The sequence below is a fragment of the Fukomys damarensis genome, unplaced genomic scaffold, assembly GCF_012274545.1.
Source record: "Fukomys damarensis isolate Sample0158 unplaced genomic scaffold, DMR_v1.0_HiC HiC_scaffold_5, whole genome shotgun sequence".
In the NCBI taxonomy this organism is placed as follows: domain Eukaryota; kingdom Metazoa; phylum Chordata; class Mammalia; order Rodentia; family Bathyergidae; genus Fukomys; species Fukomys damarensis.
The window spans coordinates 32,070,374-32,088,580 of record NW_022900917.1 but is presented as its reverse complement, the minus strand read 5'-3'; the positions used below and the strand labels follow the sequence as shown (position 1 = coordinate 32,088,580).

General features: G+C 45.5%; 1 long non-coding RNA gene across 1 annotated transcript; it reads left to right on the top strand.

The window, feature by feature from the left end:
- The first annotated feature begins 3,214 nt into the window (after window positions 1-3,214).
- LOC117284752 lies at window positions 3,215-16,338 on the top strand. The gene is made up of 3 exons (XR_004515864.1): window positions 3,215-3,284; window positions 10,167-10,252; window positions 16,141-16,338. It is a non-coding gene; the product is annotated as an uncharacterized LOC117284752 (long non-coding RNA).
- Window positions 16,339-18,207: the final 1,869 nt, after the last annotated feature.

The window sequence follows — 18,207 nt, the reverse complement described above, 5'->3', positions numbered from 1 at the left end:
CCCAATACTGCAGCAAATTAATAAATAATATTGGAAAGCCAGGCATGGTGGTATATACCTGTACCTTAGCACTCAAGAGGCTGAAGTAGGAGGATCGCAAGTTCAAGTCCAATCTGGGCTATATGCAGTAAAATCTTGCCTTTGATTTTATTCTTCTTGTAATTATTATTTTTATTTTAGTTTTTTTTTTTTTCTGAGGCAGGGTCTCACTGTGTTGTTCAAACTGGCCTTGCATTTGAGATGATCCTGCCTCAGCCTCCCAAATCCTGGGATTACAGGTGTGCACCACGACGCCCTGCTCCCGATTCTTCAATTGGCTTCCTCGTATTTCTCCTCTTCCTCACAGTTTTTTCCTAAATGGCGGTCTTGCCTCTTCAATACTGCTAATGTAATCCGTTTATGTGTGAGTCTTACTCGAAGGCCTTGTGATGTCGGATATGAAGTCTCTCCTGGCAACAAACCCTAAGGTGAAGCAAGCCATGGTCCACAGCCAGGCTGCACCCAGTGCCTGTAACGAAGGCTGGGCCGTGCTATTGCAGGGAAGAATCAATAATTAGTAACACATTTCTAAAGGTCTCTCTTGCATAATTTTTGTGTCCAGATGTCTATGACATTTGGGTTCTAAAATAGACTTCCAAATACCACACATCCAGGCACATTTTCCAAGAATAATTGGATGATTTTTGAGTCTTTCTATTTAATAAACATCAGGACCAAAGATGGACCGCTTCACTATATCAAATTGATTCATTTTAAACATCCATTTTGATGTGGAAAGTGTTTGGAATAAACACAATTAAAAGAGTGCCAGATTGTAAATCCTTTGAAGTTTGTGTTTATAATCTGTCTCTTCCAACTGCTAGTAGTATAAAAATGGAAAGTCATTTACATAGAATTTTTCAATTCCCGTGTTCTGGGAGATTAACTATTAACAGTCCCGGGGGAGCACCGTGGAGGTCCCTCGGCTGAGTGCGAAGTCCCAGCGACCTAGGGAGGACCTGCTAACCTCTCCCGCCTTTCCCCACATCCATGCTCGGGGAAGCCCGGGCTCTGACTCCTGGGACACAGAGCAGTGCGCCCGCGTCCCCAGTTCCCGGCTACTGCTAGGACGGCGCCTCTGATGGCTTCGAAGCGGGGGTCCTGGGCACCCAGCTCCCCCGAGTTCTGCCTTCCTGGGGACTCCTGTTCAGCCACGGACCACCAAAAGGAAGGTCTCCTTTGTCTCTGCCTCGTGTGCTAGGACTTAAATAGTAAAAGCAAAGCCATCAGGGCCGGGAATTTAGCTTAGTGGTTCGGCTGCCTTCCTCAAAAGCGCAAGGTGTCCAGTTCTATCCCCTCTACCCAAAAGGAAAAAAAATGTGAAATGAACAAAGCGTTTGCATAATTAGTGAAACTAAGTTACAAGGAGCAAAGGTTAGATGTTGGTGATTCATAGGTAGAATTAGAACCAACTGATTGAAGCCGCTGGAATACTTTATTTTCTTTTTTCATTTTTTATTGGTTTATTGATTTGAGACAGGGTGGTGTTTGGGTTGTTTTGTTTGGGTTTGGTTTGGATTTTTTTAAGACAGGGTTTCCCTGTGTAGTTCGGAGTGGCCTCCATCCTCCTACACGAGCCTCTCAAATGCCACCACACACACACACACACACACACACACACTCACACGGGTGGTTATTTTTGTTTTTTTGTTTTTTTTTAATTATGGTATTGGGGATTGAACTCAGCATTTGCACTGAGCTACACCCCTGGCTGCCCTTAGAATTTTGAGATCAAAGCTCCACTAAGTCTCTAAATTACCCATACTGGGCTCAAATTTGCCACCCTTCTGCCTCAGCTGTTCAGAGTGCTGAGATTATAGACATGTGCCACCATGCTGGGCCTTTACTGAAAAAAAAATTTTTTTTGAGACAGGTCTCACTGTGTAGTTGAGACTGACCTAGAACTCACTATGTAGCCCAGAATGTTCTCCAACTCACAGAGATCCTCCTGTCTCAGCTTCCCAAGTGCTAGGATCACAGGCGTGTGCCACCACACCTGACTTTACTGACATTTTTAAAGGAAAAAGATTTGCAATAGGTCTGACCCCCCTCTGTCCCCAGTCACCCAAGTTCCTGAGCTCCAGAAACAATCACTGCTGGTTCCTGCATGCTGCAGCCCCTGCCTAAATCTGGGAACAACGTGTGGGACTGGACACACCTGCCCTGCCTTCTGGGCCACAGCGCTGCTGCCATAGCCACATAGCCAGCCATTCTGGCTCCCCAATATCACATCCTCCCCTTTGCATCACCCCAAAACCCATCCTACCAACTCCACCCAATCTGTAAAAGATCCAGCTCGATAAACTGCGCTCGGACTGTCCTTCAGAGTTACTCCAGGAGGTCCCAACCAGGACACCCAAACTCAGACTGCCTTGTTCTTTACTGGGTCATCTCCATTTACCCAACAATTTGTGTGTTTTGTTTTGTTTTGTTTTTTTCAACAAGGATATCTTCAAAATGAAGGACAGAGCAAAAAGACACTTTCTTTTTTTTTTGAGACAGCGTCTCAATGTACAGTTTAGGCTGGCTTTGAACTGAAAATCAATTTCTAAATAAGATTTAACAGCTGGGCGTGGTGGCTCACACCTGTAATCGCAGCACTCGGGAGGCTGAGGCAGGAGGATCACCATGATTTGAGGCCAGCCTAGGCTTCATAGTGAGTTAAAGGCTGGCCTGAACTACACAGTGAGACTCTGTCTCAAAAAAAAAAAAAAAAAAAAAAAAAAAAAAAAAAAAAAAAAAAAAAAAAAAAAGAAGAAGAAGAGTTCAGGCTGTTGTGTAAGCACTATAGGAGACTACATACTTTTCAGGGTCCAATCTGCAGTGTCTATGCAGGGCCCATGTGCCCTTGAGCCAATGGCCTGCCTGATCATGCTCTGGGGACACCTGGCAGATGTTTTTCTAAGATCCCTGGAGGGTCGTGACTCAGCAGACTCTTTTGGGCTTCCCATCTCCATTTTGGGACTGCTGTCCTTGCTGCCTAATAGAATCCTAACTCCTGTCTCACTAATTCCTCTTACACCTATGTGGTTAAAAATGATGCCTTGTTAATATTATAAAAATGTATGCGGAGATTAATAAAATATCAGTCTGTTTAAAGCAATACTGATTCAGAGAGCTGATGTCATTAGGTGTTTTTCTCACCCTTCATGTTCATATCCTCTTTCAGCAAACAGAAGTCAGGAATCCTGGCAGCTACTGGGGATTCAGCAGTGAACCAGCTAAGTGTATTTCCTGCCCTCAAGGTAAGACAAAGAACAACAAGCAATAACCAAATGAGTGATCGTGGGAAAGAAAAACTTGGAGTTGTGTCAGGAAAAAAAAAAAAAAAAAAAAGAAAAAAAAAAAAAAAAACGTAGAGAAGGCAACAGGTATTTGGAAAAAGACCTTTTCTAGGAAGGGGACTTTGAGATTAAGATGTGAAGGCTAAGAAGTGGCCAGCACAGAAAGAGGTGGGAACGGTATTCTAGATTGAGGCATCAGCGCATGTCAAGGGTCAGTCAAGCAAGAACCTCCAGTGTTTGAGGAGCTGAAATGAGGTCCAGGAAGACCCAGGACACCGAGAAGGGTGGAGAAGAGTTAGCGAACTAAGCAAGACCAGACAACGCCGAGTTTATGGGCCGGCACCAGAAATTTCCTTCTTTTTTGGGAGATGGGTTCCAGGCTGCCCTTGAACTCACATGCAGCACATGGTGGCCTCCAACTTGCAATGATCCTCCTGCCTCAGCCTCTTGAGTGCTGGGATTACCGATGTGCACCATGACGGTCAACTCAGGTAATATTTGGGAAAACATTGCTTTTTCAGGATACAGAAGAGTAGTGTTGTGCTGATTTTCACAGAATGTGAGCAGTTTATTCAAGCAGACCTGGTTAACTGTGTATTAGTAGAAGCTGGGGCCTCCGAGACACCCGCCCTCTCCTCTCAGCTCAAATAGGCAGCCACAGAGCAAAAATAGGCTATCGACGTGAGCACCTGGAGGGTAAAACGTTTTCTTTTAACTCTGGGCCCACTAGTACCATACGGCAACGTCCTCTGCTTGGTTATTGTCTCAGCACCAATTCTAAAAGGAGTCTGAGCCTGGAAGGAAGTGGAGGGTTCTAGCCAGGGCCTGAACGCTGCAAGATTGCTGTCCTGTGTGAGGTATTTGTTCTCCTGTCTTCGTGCATGAGCTGAATTCCTGTGTACCCCAGGTATTCTCCCAAATAAGGGCAAGGCTGTGTTTTGGTACCCTTTTGGGTTTGAACAACAATCTCAAGCTTGGAAGATTGTAAGTGAACACCTGACACCCCCACTCACACACCTGTGACTGATCACTGGACGTGTTTGCCCTCTGCCGCGCTGAGCGGAGCCCTGGAGAAATCAGCTGTCAGCGATCTCCCTGGGGTCTCAGGAGCTGTGGTGACGCCAGCCTTCTCCTCCTTGGGTTACGTTTAGGAGGAAGGGGAATCTGCTCAGTCAGTGTTTTCTGTGGCATTCCGCCAATTCTCCTTTTGGTGTGTGTTTCCCCAGCTCCTAGCTGCACCAAGGAGAGGAAAGCGGACGAGGTGGGCTGGTGAGCTTAGCTGCTCTCTGCAGAGGGTCCAGAAATCAAAAATGGAGGCCAGGCTCACAGGTGGACACAAACTCAGATTGGCAGCCCCAGGGAGCTGGCAGCTTCTTGATTTGTTGTAGGAAACAGGTCGTTGGGAGAGCAGGGCAGTCTGAGGCGAGGGGCCCAGAGGACACCAGCATGAGCCACCTAACGATTTAGCCAGACTCTGTCTCAAAAAACAAGAAACTCCCCAATATCTCCATGTTTCTAGAGAAGACTCCAGCACCATGGGCAAAGGGAAAGCCAGAGAGAGGCATAGATGTGGCTAGGGACTGCCACCCTGTAGAAGCATTTTTGTCAGAATTTAGATGTGCTCCCTCTTAGAAAATGGTTTCAGTGTACGTAAACTTGAGATGTGCTGGAAGGGAGTGGACAGGGAGACCAAAATACAGGAGCCGTGTAGTGGGCACTACTACTACTCAGCTACTCAGGAGGTGGAGGCAGGAGCATTGAAAGCTCAAGGCCACCTGGGCAGTTCATTGAGAACTTTTGCCTCAAAATAAAATCAAATCAAAAGTGCTGAGGATGTAGCTCTGCGGTAGAGAGCTTGCCTCACAAAAAAGGTAAAAAGGCTGAATTCTGGAGGCTCTGACCACCCCCCCCCCGCCCCGCATTGCTGGGTAGGGATGAACCTGGCTCCACCAGCAGGTGTCCTGGCCCAGCAGCAGGAGAGAGGCCGATGGGCAGAGGTGGGAAGGGAAGGAAGGCGGCTGTGCGGTGGAAGAAAATTGCAATCTGGTGAGCAAAGGTGGGACTGGAAGTGGGCAGGTTGGGGATGGTTGGACCTGTGCGAAATTCAGCACCTCCTCAGATCCTGCGAAGTTTGAGTTGCAGGAGGAAGAGGAGGACAAACATGTAACCAATAATACATTCTGAAAATTTTTTAAAAGTTTAAAACTGTAACAAAAGAATCATTTATTTTTCCATTTTATTTTGAGTTTTATTTTTATGGGTAAAGAGGCTCCTTGTTTGGGCTGAATCATCTTTGGGTTCACTAAAGTATAGGAAAATTCACTAGTGTTCATTTACTACGTTCCACTGGTAAAAGAAAGATTCTAAAAGACATACCTTGATACACTGGCTTTCATTTTATTTTGCTTGTTTGCTTATTTTTGGTGCCGGGGTTTGAACCTGCTGGACAAGTACGCCCCTGAGTTAGGTCCCAGTGCTTCTCCCATGTTATAGTTTCTCGTGTCACTGGCCACAATGGTCTGCCTCAGAGACTCATCCTCCACCACTAGGGAAGCGAGTTCCTCCTCATTTTCTGGCTGAAATATTACCGTACTCATCTTTTATCTAAAATCTCTCTTTTTCTCTTATTTTTCCCCCATAAGCTTTGTCACAATTTGAATTGTGTTGTTTACTTTGAGTTTAGTTTTGGTTTTTTTTTCAAAATCATAAAGAAAAGAGGTTCATTTTGGCTCAGGTTTGTGGCTGCAAGGTGGAGGGACCACATGTAGGGATGCCTGGTGCATGCAGAGCTCAGAGGCCGACAGGGCTTCCTGTGACAAGAGGCAGAGTGTGTGTGGGAATGTGCCCGGCTTGCTAAGTTTAATACATTTGTTTCCCTCTTGGCTCCACCACCGTAAACTGCCCATCTCTTTCACTGATGCATGCCTAGTACCTAACACAGAACGTGCTCAATGGTACACATGCAGTAAAAACTTATGGCAGAAGTGATAGGTGAAGAAGTGAATGATGACGCAGTAATCTTTTCAGAGAGGCCTAGATTATTTCCTAACCCTAGCACACCTGTTCGGTGGTGACCCAAACAGAGGGAGGCCTTTGCGGCTGACAGGCGAGCTCAGTCCTGTTTCCCGAGGGCCACCTGGCTGTATCCCCTTTCTCCATGCTGTTGGGAAAATTGATTACTAGGAGCAAACCTGAGGACGTGGCACATTGTTTTACAGTGAACTTTATTATAGGTTAAGGGTACGAGACAAGGATGCCTTTTTTTCCCTCTTCTGGGCCTGGGAACTGAAGCCAGGACCTCGCACATCTTAGACAAACACTCTACCACTGAGTTGTACCGTAGCTCTTGGAGCACACGCCAGAGTAAGCTAAAAAGTATAGTAAATGTCTGAACCAGTAACAGAGTTTGTCTTAGTTACTTGCTCTTTGCTAGGACAAAACACCCAACACCTACAAGCTAAAGCAAGAGAGGTTGTTGGGCTCAGTTTGTAGAGGTTTCAGTCTGCCATCGGTTGGCTCCAAGGCAGGGCAGCATGGCAGAGGGGCACCACAGAGCAGTAACAGTCCATGGCAGGGTAGGCGGGGAGCATTGCAAGGGGAGGGCAGTGATCAAGGGAGGAGGAAGGATAAATACGCGCACACCCTTCTATGCCCACAGTGACCTACCTCTCAGCAGGCCTCACCTCCCAGCATCACACCCAGCTATAAACCCACCAGTGGATGAAGCAGTGTCACACACTCATGATCCAGTCACCTCCCAAAGGCCCCACCTATAAGTGCATATGGCTTTTGGGGGACATCAAGATATAAGCCATAACAGTGTTGTTTATTATCACCATCAAGCATTATGTACCGTACATAATTGTGTGTCATGTACTTTTATATGTCTGGGAGCACAACTGTCACAGGCCATGTGCAACAACCCTGCCTGTGACATCACTAGGCAATATTTTCCAACTCTGTTGTAATCTTTTACTAAGAATTATATTCAGGGCCTTCGCACTGAGCTACATGCCCAGCCCTCTTTTCTTTATTATTATTACTATTTTTGAGAGCAGGACTTGCTGAGTCACCCATCCTGGGCTGGAACTTGTGATCTTCTTTCCTCAGCCTCCTAGAGTGCTGGGATTTACAGTTGGTGCCACCATGTTTGGCTTTCCCTTGTAACTTTTCAGCATCATTCTCATATTTGTGGTCTATCACTGACTGAATCATCATCACGTGGGGCATTGGTATACTTAAACCTCGAAATAACCTCTCAGATAAATAAAATTAATTAACTTGCCTAATATCCCTACCCCTAAGTAAGTGGTAGAGATGTAACTACAATTTAAATTTATCTGAGTTCGACCTCCAAGTTTCATAAATTGCTTATAAAAAAAAAAAAAAAACCCTGGGGGCTGGGGACATAGCTCAGTGACCTGATATGCTGGGTGTGGTGGTGCATACCTGTAATCCCAGTACTCAGGAGGCTGAAGCAGGAGGATTGCAGTAAGTTTCAAGGCAAGCCTGAAATACATAGCGAGAGCCTATCTTTAAAAATATTTTTTTAAAGATAGCCTGATAAACATGAGCAAGAATTATAAATCAGTTGAGAGTGATACAAAAACAATTTTTTTTCTGGTACCAGGGATTGAACTCAGGACCTTGTGCTTGCGAGGCATGCTCAGTGCTACTGAGCTAAATCCTCAGCCCAACAATTATTATTTTTGAGACAGGATCTTGTTGTGTTGCCCAAGTTAAACAGCTTTTTTTTTTTTTTTTTTTTTTTTTTTTTTTTTGGTACCAGGGATGGAACTCAGGATCTCACCCTTGCCAGGCAGACGCTGTACCACTGAGCTAAACCCCCAGCCCTAGACAACTCTTAATCTTAATTTTCTGGCCTCATCCTCCTGAGTAACTAGGTCTACAGGTATGACTCCATCCAGCAAGAACAATTATTCGTAAAATAAATGGGATAATTTGGACCTAAAATGATGATTTAGGGAAATAAGCAGGGGAAAGAACTAACCACAATTACAGGTGTTTGTCCATTCATCAGTGTAACAGATAATCACCACTACTTGCTCAATACCGTGCTCAGCAGTGCTGGGAGTGTTAGTCCTGTTCTTAGGACCTTACAGGCAAGTGGATCAGACAGATGTCAAAATACTTGTGTTCTGAAGGAAACACACAGGCGATTTGGAAAGCTCGGGATCTGTGCTGTCCTGCAGCATTCTTGGCAGCTGACACTGAAGTTGGACCTGAACAGTCAAGAGGGATTTGTAAAGCAAGCAGGGGGTGTGGGCACCCAAGAGTCACCAGCAGAAGACATCAGGGATCGGAAGAGCAGGAGGGGAGTCCCTGCACTGCTAACGTGTCCCACTGCCTGCACTGCTGCCAGGCTGTCTGCAGTCCGGTGCTGCGTTTGCGGACAGCTGAGCTGGAAGCATCGCATGTGAGGGTTTGGAAGCAAAGGGACTGTGCACAGGGTCCCCTAGAGAGCCCACAGCCTGGGGCGCGGATCCCAGGTCTCCCAAAGGCACAGAGGGGTATGTGTGTGCACAGAGCGGGAGACACTCAGGGACAGACGCACTGAAGAGGGTTTTAGGAAAGCTAGCCTTGTCACCTTTTGAGACCTTGTCTCTAAATAAACTAACAGTGATCATCATGGATGGATCCACTTACTGGATTTGTCATTAGTTTCTTGAGGGTTTTATTTTTTTGAGACAGGGTCTCACTATGTTGTTCAGGCTGGCCTTGAACGCACTACATAGTCCAGTCTGGCCTCATACTTCCAGTGATCTTTCTGCTTCAGCCTCCCAAGTGCTGGGATTACAGGCTGTGCCACCATGGCTGGCTTCATTAGTTTATTTATCCTTACTGCTGTTCTCCAAATATTAGACATAGAGGCTCATGTGAAGGGAAGAAATACAGAAGAAAACAAACCTCAAGCAGTTGATCAAAAGTACTAAAGTTGAACATGTTGATAATTCTTTAGCACTATTTCTTACTTTGGGGGTTCAAACATACCCCACCATGCCAATTCTTTAGTTTCTTTTACCTCTTAGTTTAGCTTTTGTACCAATCTCTACCTGTCTAGCTAGCAGGCAACTGTTTTTAGGGTTCTAGTTCTTATCAATATATCACTTGACAATATGTTTTCAAGTGAGGATTCAGTATTACTATCAGATCTCTTGTGGATTTTTCTTTTCTTTCTTTTTTTTTTTTTTTTTTTTTTTTGTATCGGGGTCAATCGCAGGACCTTGTACTTGTGAGGCAGTCGGTGGCACCACTGAGCTAAATCCCTGGCCCATCTTGTGGATTTTTTTTTTGAGACAATCTCACACCACGTAATTCAGGCTGGTCTTGAATTGTGTGTAGCCCAGGCTGGCCTTGAATTCACAGTGATCCTCTTGCCTCAGCCTCCTGAGTGTGGGAATTACAGGCTTGCGCCACCACGTCCTGAAACCCCTATTACTTTTTGTTGACTTCTAGGTCAAGTCAAAAGTATTTTCTGGGCAGTTTCAAGAAAAGAACCATGAGTACAAGTCTTGTAATGACAACAGAAACCATGTAGAACCATGAGGCGGCCATGCTGGTTCACATTCACCCAATTCTCAAAGCTGCCAAAAATAAATCTTGTGTAATTGGGCAAAGTGAGTGGTGAGTAGACTTTTTAGTGGGGCCACAGCCACTAAGGTTTTCTATTGTCCTTCCTACCATCTAGAAAATGCGCAAAGGACCACTTTCTTTCTCATAGGGACTGCTCTTCACTAGTCTGGGACCGAGGCATCCTCCGGAAAAGCAGATATTATTCCTGTTATTTATTTTTGTTGTGTTCATTTCTTTGTTTTGAGACAGGGTCTCCCTGTGTAATCCAGGTTGGCCTCCTACTGACAGCAGTCCTCCTGCCTCATCCTCCCTTGAGTGCTGGCCGAGGTCTACAGGTATGCACCACCACACTTAGCTCTTTTTATGTTGTTTTCTATTGTCACTTTTTAATGTTAAAGCTTGTCCACTTGTACCTCCTCTCCATACTACGTCTGTGGTAAACTGGTTACCACAATTCACAGTCCCAAAGTCACATTTTTTTTCCTCGATAAATAATTTTCTTTTATTCTACGTTAAGAAACAAAAAACAAGAAAAACCCTCATAACGAATCTCCTCCTCCTCCTCCTCCTCTTCCTCCTCCTCCTTTTTCTTCTTCTTTTCTTCTTTTTTTAAAATATTCTTAGGCATGATTTGCTGGTGACTTTCAAAGCCAGCTCAGCGGGGTCACCCTCCTCCAGAGTGACGCCTGAGCCCTCCATGATTTTATAAACGTAAGGCATTTTTTTTCTGACCAAGTGTATATTTTGTTGGTTTCTTATTGATAACCACCCCCCACAAAAAAGAGCAAAATAAAAGAAAGAAAAAGGAAAAAATGCTCCTTGCAACCTGGTCCCGGGGCCAAGATGCCACTCCAGGATGCGTGGGACGCATGGCCGGCCAGTGTGGGTTGAGGTGACCACGTAGGGAGCCGGGTCACCCCTGTCCCCTTCAGCGTCCTGGGCGGGAGCCTCGGGGGTGGCATCGGCTCCAGGTGGCCCTCGGCCATTGGTGCCGACCCTCGGAGTGGACAGCAGATGGACTCTACTACCCTTCCGCGAGATCTGAGCACAGGGGCCCCGCGGGAGCCTGGACCCTCCTCCAGTCCCTGTCACATGCCCGGTGGACTGTCACAGCAGTTCTTAATTTTATTTAATTATTTGAAACAAGGTTTGCGCTTTCATTCAGGCTGACTTCAAACTCTTGCCAAACCAGGTCTATGCTCCAGGATCCTTAGCACCACCGTGTTCAGCGATAACTCAGTCCCAGTCCACCGGAGCTGGCAAACAAGACGGAACTCTGCTGCTTCCCTGGTCCAGACCTGCCTTTTTTGCAGGTTACCTGGGGCAGCATCCATTGAGATTCTCCATGAGATAAAAAAGTGGACCTGGGGCTGGGGGTGACAGTGCACAGCTGAAGTTCCAGCACTCTGGAAGCTGAGGCAGGAGGATCACTTGATCACTTGAGCCCAGGAGTTTGAGACCATTTGGGTCACAGAGCAAGCACCTCATCTCAAAACAGGCCTCGTGTGTGTGTGTGTGTGTGTGTGTGTGTGTGTGTGTGTGTGTGTGTTACAAAGATAACCAGACTCGGCTCCTTATGTGTGTGTGTGTGTGTGTGTTACAAAGATAACCAGACTCGGCTCCTTCTCTAAGTTCATAGTGAAATAAGAGGCCTAAGAACAGTCCCCGTGTGCTGGGTGAAATGACAGAGGGTTCTTCATGCAGAGTTTCAATCTGATTTTACAGTTTAAATGAGAAAGGGAAAAAAGAACTTAATCTTAGCCAGGCTTAGTAGCACATGCCTGTAATCCCAGCACTCAGGACGCTGAGGCAGGAAGATCACTGTGAGTTCAAGGCCACCCTGGGCTACATAGCAAAACCCTGTCTCAAAAAACAAAACAAAAATACTCTTAATCTATGTCATTTATGAAAGCATATGGAATACCTACAAAGCTTTTACTTCCTTCTCAAACTAATATCCTGGGGATTGGGAGCGGATCTACTCACATCACCGGATCACATCAGCCTAGTGAGAACTATTTCTTTGCCTGTCACAATAAGAATTTAAAGTTGACAATAAGGGTTCCTTTCTCCCCACAACCCCGCCAACATTTGTTACTAGTTGATTTCTTGATAGCAGCCATTCTTTGTGGGGTGAGGTGGAATCTCAGTGTTGTTTTCATCTGCATCTCTCGAATGACCAGTGATGTGGAACATTTTTTCATATATTTACTTGCTGCTTTTACTTCTTTGTCAGTGTCTGTTCATTTCAGATGCCCATTTTTGAATTGGGTCTTTATATTTGGGGTGATGATTGTTTTTGAGTTCTTCATATATTCTAGATAATAGCCCTTTGTCTGAGGAGCAGCTGGTAAAAATTTTTCCCCACATTGTTTGTTGTCTCTTAGTTCTGCTGATGGTTTCTTTTGCAGTGCAGAAGCTTTTTAATAAGATGAGATCCCTGTTGTTGATTCTTTCTGCTAGTTCCCGTGCTACTGAGGATTTGTTTGTAAAATCTTTTCCTATGCCAATGTCTTCAAAAGTTCTACCTAACTTATCTTCCAGCAAGTTTAGTGTTTCTCTTTTAATATTTAGATCCTTAATCCACTTGGATTTTAGTTTAGTGCATGGTGAAAGATAAGGGTCCAGTTTTAATCTTTGGCAGATTGAAATCCAGTTTTTCCAACACCATTTATTAAAGAGGCTATCTTTCCTCCCCTGAGGATAGTCATCCTTTTCAAAGATGAGGTAGCTGAGTACATCTGGATTTGTTTTTGTGTCTTCCAGTCTGTTCCACTGATCCTCAGGCCTATTTCTTTGCCAGTACCATGCTGTTTTTATCACAGTGGCTCCATTGTTGGTGGGAGTGCAGACTGGTGCAACCACTATGGAAATCAATATGGAGATAACTCAAAGAGCTGGGAATAGAGGTTTCATTTGACCCAGCCATCCCTCTGCTGTGTATCTTTCCAAAATAATTAAAAGAATCATATCACAGTGATATATGCACACCCATGTTTATAGCTGCACGGTTTGTAATAGCTAAAACTTGGAAATAGCCCATTTACCCATCAGTTGAAAACCGGATAAAGAAGATGTGGTTTTTCTATAAAATGGGATATTACTCAGCCATAAAGAATTATACATTTGATTCATTCATAGGAAAATGGATACATATTGAGGATACACTCCTAAGTCAAATACATAAGTCACATATGTGTAAACACTGAATAGTTTCTCTGGTGTGAATAAACTATAATAGTACATAAGATTCTAATGAGATAATTGACAATGTGAAATGGGAAGAAAAGGGCTAAAGGTGTAGAGAAGGTGGGATGGGTAGGGGAAAGGTAATAAAGGAAAAGAAAAAAATGTGAGAAAATGAAAAGATGGAAATAAAGTGTTTGTAAATGTGGAGGGGAGGAGGGGGTGAAGGGAGGGCAGGGACAAGGGGAAAAATGAGAACCAAGACCTGTCATGTAAAGGTACAAGATCCCAACAATGAATGTAACTGTACTGTACATCTAGAATGTACCAATAAACTCAATTTTTTAAAAAGTTGACAATAAGTACAAAAACTTACCTTAGCCAGCTAGACGCACACAACCCAAATAAACTGATTTACTAAAAACCTTACAGGGCTGGGGATTTAGCTCAGTGGTACCCATGCCTTCCTCATAAGCACAAGGTCCTGAGTCCAATCTCCAGTAACCTCCCAAATAAATAAATAAATATAAAACCTTATGCTCAACATGGAGCAAACTGAAATTACTATGGTAACATGAAGTTACTATGGTAAAAGAGATTTAAGCCGGGAGGTTGGTGCATGCCTGCAATCCTGGTGCTAGAGAGGCTGAGGCAGGAGGACCACCACAAATTTGAGGCCAGCCTGGGCTACACAGTGAGTTCAAGGCTGGGCTGAACTACATAGCAAGACCTTGCTAAAAAAAAAAAAAAAAAAAAGGAAAGGAAAGGAAAAGAAGAAAAATTTAACCCAGGCATGGTGGCACACACCTGTAATCCCAGCACTTGGGAGGCTGCAGGACATTCGCCATGAGTCTGAGGCCAGCTGGGCTGCATAGTGAGTTCAAGCCCAGCACGAGCTACATAGTAAGACCCCATCCTCAAAACTAAACAGGAAGTTGTGCCTGAGTCTCACAGCAAATCTTGCAAATACAGAATCCAGCAATGTCCAGTAACGATCTCCCCAGTTCTAAGAGGGATGCGGAGAAAGTGGAAGACATTCAACCGAGAGTCACAGAGACGATTAAAGGGTTGGAGAAAATAGGAGGTAGAAATTATTTCGCCCAAGTTAGAGAAAGAAGACTGCTGGGTTTCTTAATAACAGTATCCAAGCCTAGGAAGGGTTGTTATGCACAAGATGATGAACAGCTGCTTCCCATCTCAGCGGGAGTGTGAACAGAAGTGGACTTTGGTGTAAGTGTGGGAGACCTGTCAGGGAAAAGAGCTGCGCAGAGCCTGGAGGATGTGGGTTGCCTCCAAGTCCCCTACGTACACCTGTCCGTTTGAAGGGTCGCACAGCTTCTTGCCGGTGCTGCCTCTTCCCGACGTACAGCGTCTCCTTAGTCTATTGCTGCTACTCTGGTTTTAATTACCCCTTCTTAGCTAATAATCCTCAGACACAGCCCTAGATATCTCCCATCCCACGACCTGCCTCCTCCCTGAATGTCCGCTGGACACCGGCTTTCATCGCTCACTTGTTCTGTTGTGACAGTGGAGACACCTGTCGCTCCAGACTTCAATTCCTCTCTCTGGTTTTCCTTCCTTCCTTCCTTCCTTCCTTCCTTCCTTCCTTTCTTTCTTTCTTTCTGGTACTGGGAAATGAACCCAGGGCCTGTGTACTGTGCTACATTCCCAGCCTTTTCTATATTTTATTTTATTTTTTTGAGACAGCATCTCACCATGTATGTAGCTCAGGCTGGCCTTGAATTCACTATGTAGCCCACACTGGCCTCAAACTTGCAGTGATCCTCCTGAATTTGAAGTGATCCTCCTGCCTCAGCCTTCCAAGTGTGGGGATCACAAGATGTGCCACCATGCCCAGCCATTTTTCTTTTTAAATGCCCATATCCAATCCATCACTACTTCCTTGAATTCTCTCCCCTAAATATCTCTCAAATTTGTTTACTTTCCTCCACCTTTACCATTATCACCTGGCCCAGTGGCGCACACTTGTAGCAGTAGAGAGGCTGAGGCAGGAGGGTCAGCCCAAGTTTGAGTCCAGCCCAGGCTACATAGTGAGATTCAAGGTCAGCCTGAACTACATAGTGAGACTCTGTTGCAAAAAAACCAGAAAGTGATTGACTCAGTCCAATCCTTCCTCCTCTCTGGAAGTGGCCTCCCTAGGGCTTGGTCCTTAGCTAAGATGGTAACAAATCCAAATCTGCCAGAGGTGTTCTGGCTGGCCCTCCCTTCTGCTTCATCCAGCCCTCAGCAGCTTCCCTCAGCTCTTATCAGAACGGGCTTCCAACTGCTCCAGGCCCTGCGCCGTGCACCCCACCCAAGTCAGGAACACCCCGCTGGAGCCTCTCGTGGGCGCTTCTCGCCCTCCCCACTGGCAGTGAGGCTTCCGCTGCAAGCCACGCAGCCATCTTTCTTCCCTTGCCTCTGGGCAGCTCCTAAGCCTGCTTCGGCTCCACGCTCAGGTTCCCGGGAGTGTCCTCTGACCCCCGCTGAAGAACTGGGTCAATCTATTCGGCGCTCTAGAAGTGCCACGTTCTTTCTCCTTTCCTTACTCAACCTTCTCTTCCTCCTCTTACATCTGGTGCTTGTGATTATTTGATTGGCAACCTCCTCCGCTAGCTTGTAAGCCTTTTTTCACCCCTTTTCTTTTTGAGACAGACTCTTGAGTCCAGGCTGACTTCAAACTCATGGCGATCCTCCTGCCTCAGCCTCCTGCATTATAGGCTTATAGGATGATAGGCTAGATTGAAACCTATCAAAGTGGACACCGTGTCAACTTTTTTTGGTTATTTTTAAAATTTTCAAATGACACATAATTGTACAGATTTCTGGAGTACAATGTGGTATTTCCATACACATTAACAGTGTGTAATGACCGGACCAGGCACGGACTGCGTCTCACCGTTTTATCTCCAGTACCTAACAGAGGATCTGACAAGCAGAAATCATTTAAGTACGTTGATTATTCAGTGTGTTGAACTGTATTTGCCAAGCACTGAGCTAAGTACTTTACATGTATTATCTCATTAAATCTTCACAGCCAACCTCTGAGGCGTCCGAGGCGACCACCACTCCACCATGAGCTCCATCTGACAGGAGGAAATCGGAGGCGAGGACACAGAGTAATTCGCCAGCGGCCTTGCAGTGCGCAGCCGGAGGTCTCCGCAGTGAGGCTGCGTGACTGCGCCCATCCTCCGGCCACGCTTTCGCGGCTGTAACCGTATGAACTCGAGTCAGGGGCAGGTGAGAAGAACTCTGAATCATGAGCCAATCCCTTAGGTCTCTTGAGCAAACCTGAAAATCCTGAAACGTTTAAGAGTCAACAACACAATCCCTCGGTTGTTAGGCCAGGCAACTTAGAGGGAAAGGGGCTGTACCCCAATTGTGCTTGTTCAGTGAGCCTCACTGCTCGCTGCCCAGCGAGGCATAAAAACTCCCAGAGCACAGCTCACAGCTCCCTCCAGAAACTCACCAGCGGAAGACGGGGCAGGCCGCGCCCTGCTCCGTGGCTCCCCTAAGCCCAGCCTCCTCTCCGCAGGTTCTCCAAAGATCCTTTGGCAGTCACGCCCTCCACCCCAAAAATCTGGCCTGCCGGCTGTGAACAGAGATGCAGCTGCACAGCGGCCCGTCTGGGGAAGTAGAGGGGTGCTGGGGATTGATCCCAGAGCCCTTGCACTGAGCTACATCCCAGCCCACTTCCATCTTGATACAGGGTCTCCCGGAGTCCCTGGCCCAGGCTGGCCTCAAATCCTGCTTGCACAGCTAGAGAGTAACCTCTTAGTGTTTTTGTTTGTTTGTTTGTGGAGACAAGGTCTCGCTACTACTACAAGGCCTTGCTACACAGTCGTCTGGCCTAGAATCCCGAGTGCTGGGATTGTGAGTGTGAGCAATTTTAAACGGCATTTTATATAGGTTGATCATCAAATGTATGTGGGAAGGCTTCCCCTTCATTTCTGGAAGTTGTTAAGGATTATTATCACTGACATCTTTTGAAAAATTATTGCTAATCGTGACTGGGATTCTCAGTGGGCCTGAGAGGTAGGAGGCTGACGAATATGTAACCTGCTAGTACCACCATTCCTAAGAAGTCCTGGTAACTTTTGAGGTGAAATTTAAAGACATGGAAATAATGCTTACATCTCCCCCAAAAGTCTCAGATCTGCAACTCAGGAGCGATCATCTCATCACTTCTCGGCCTTTTGGCTAAGATCAAGTATAGGAGTGATCATCTCAATTTTGGGGGCTTAATCACTATATTTAAAATATACTAGGGATCTGGGTGTAGTGGCACACACCTGTAATCCCAGCATTAGGAGGCTGAGGCAGGAGGATTGCCACAAGTCTCACTACAAAGTGAGACCTTATCTCAAAACACAAACAAGATATATGCGTATGTATGGACACATGCATCCACATTAGGGATTAAGACGAACATAGGAAGATATTTCATGGACAGGTACAAATTCCCTATGATGAATGTTATCATTATGTATATCTAAAATGTACCAATAATTTAAAAAAGAAGATGGGCATGGGGCGTATGCTTGTAATTCCAGCACTCTGGGAGGCTGAGGCAGGTGGCTAGCAAGTTTGAGCCCAGCCTGGGCAGGGCAATTTAGTGATTTAGTGCAACACTATCTCAAAATTTTCAAAAAGGGGAAGGAGACTGTGGATGTTGCTCAGTGCAAAGGCCCTTGGTTCAGACCCCGATACCAGAATAAACAAATACACAAAGGGATGAGAACCTCAAACTTTCTGGATTCAATCACATCTACTGGAAAAAGAAATTCTCTACTTTGTCTTTATTTTTCACTCTGCCACCGACTTAGTGAAAGATGGCAACTGAAAAACACCACACAAGACTAGATTAGTGTTTTCCCCAGAAGAATTTTGAAAATAATCATTTTATATATTGTTAGGAATCTGAGATGTTTCACTGTAAGTTCTAGTTGTTATGCTGAATGTCATTTCTGGCATGCAGTAAATATTAACGCTACAAAATTAAATTGTCACTGGATGTGATGGTGTACTTCTATAATTCCAGCACTTGGGAGGCTGAGTCGGGAGGATCACTGTGAGTTCAAGGTCAGTGTGAAGTACATAGTAA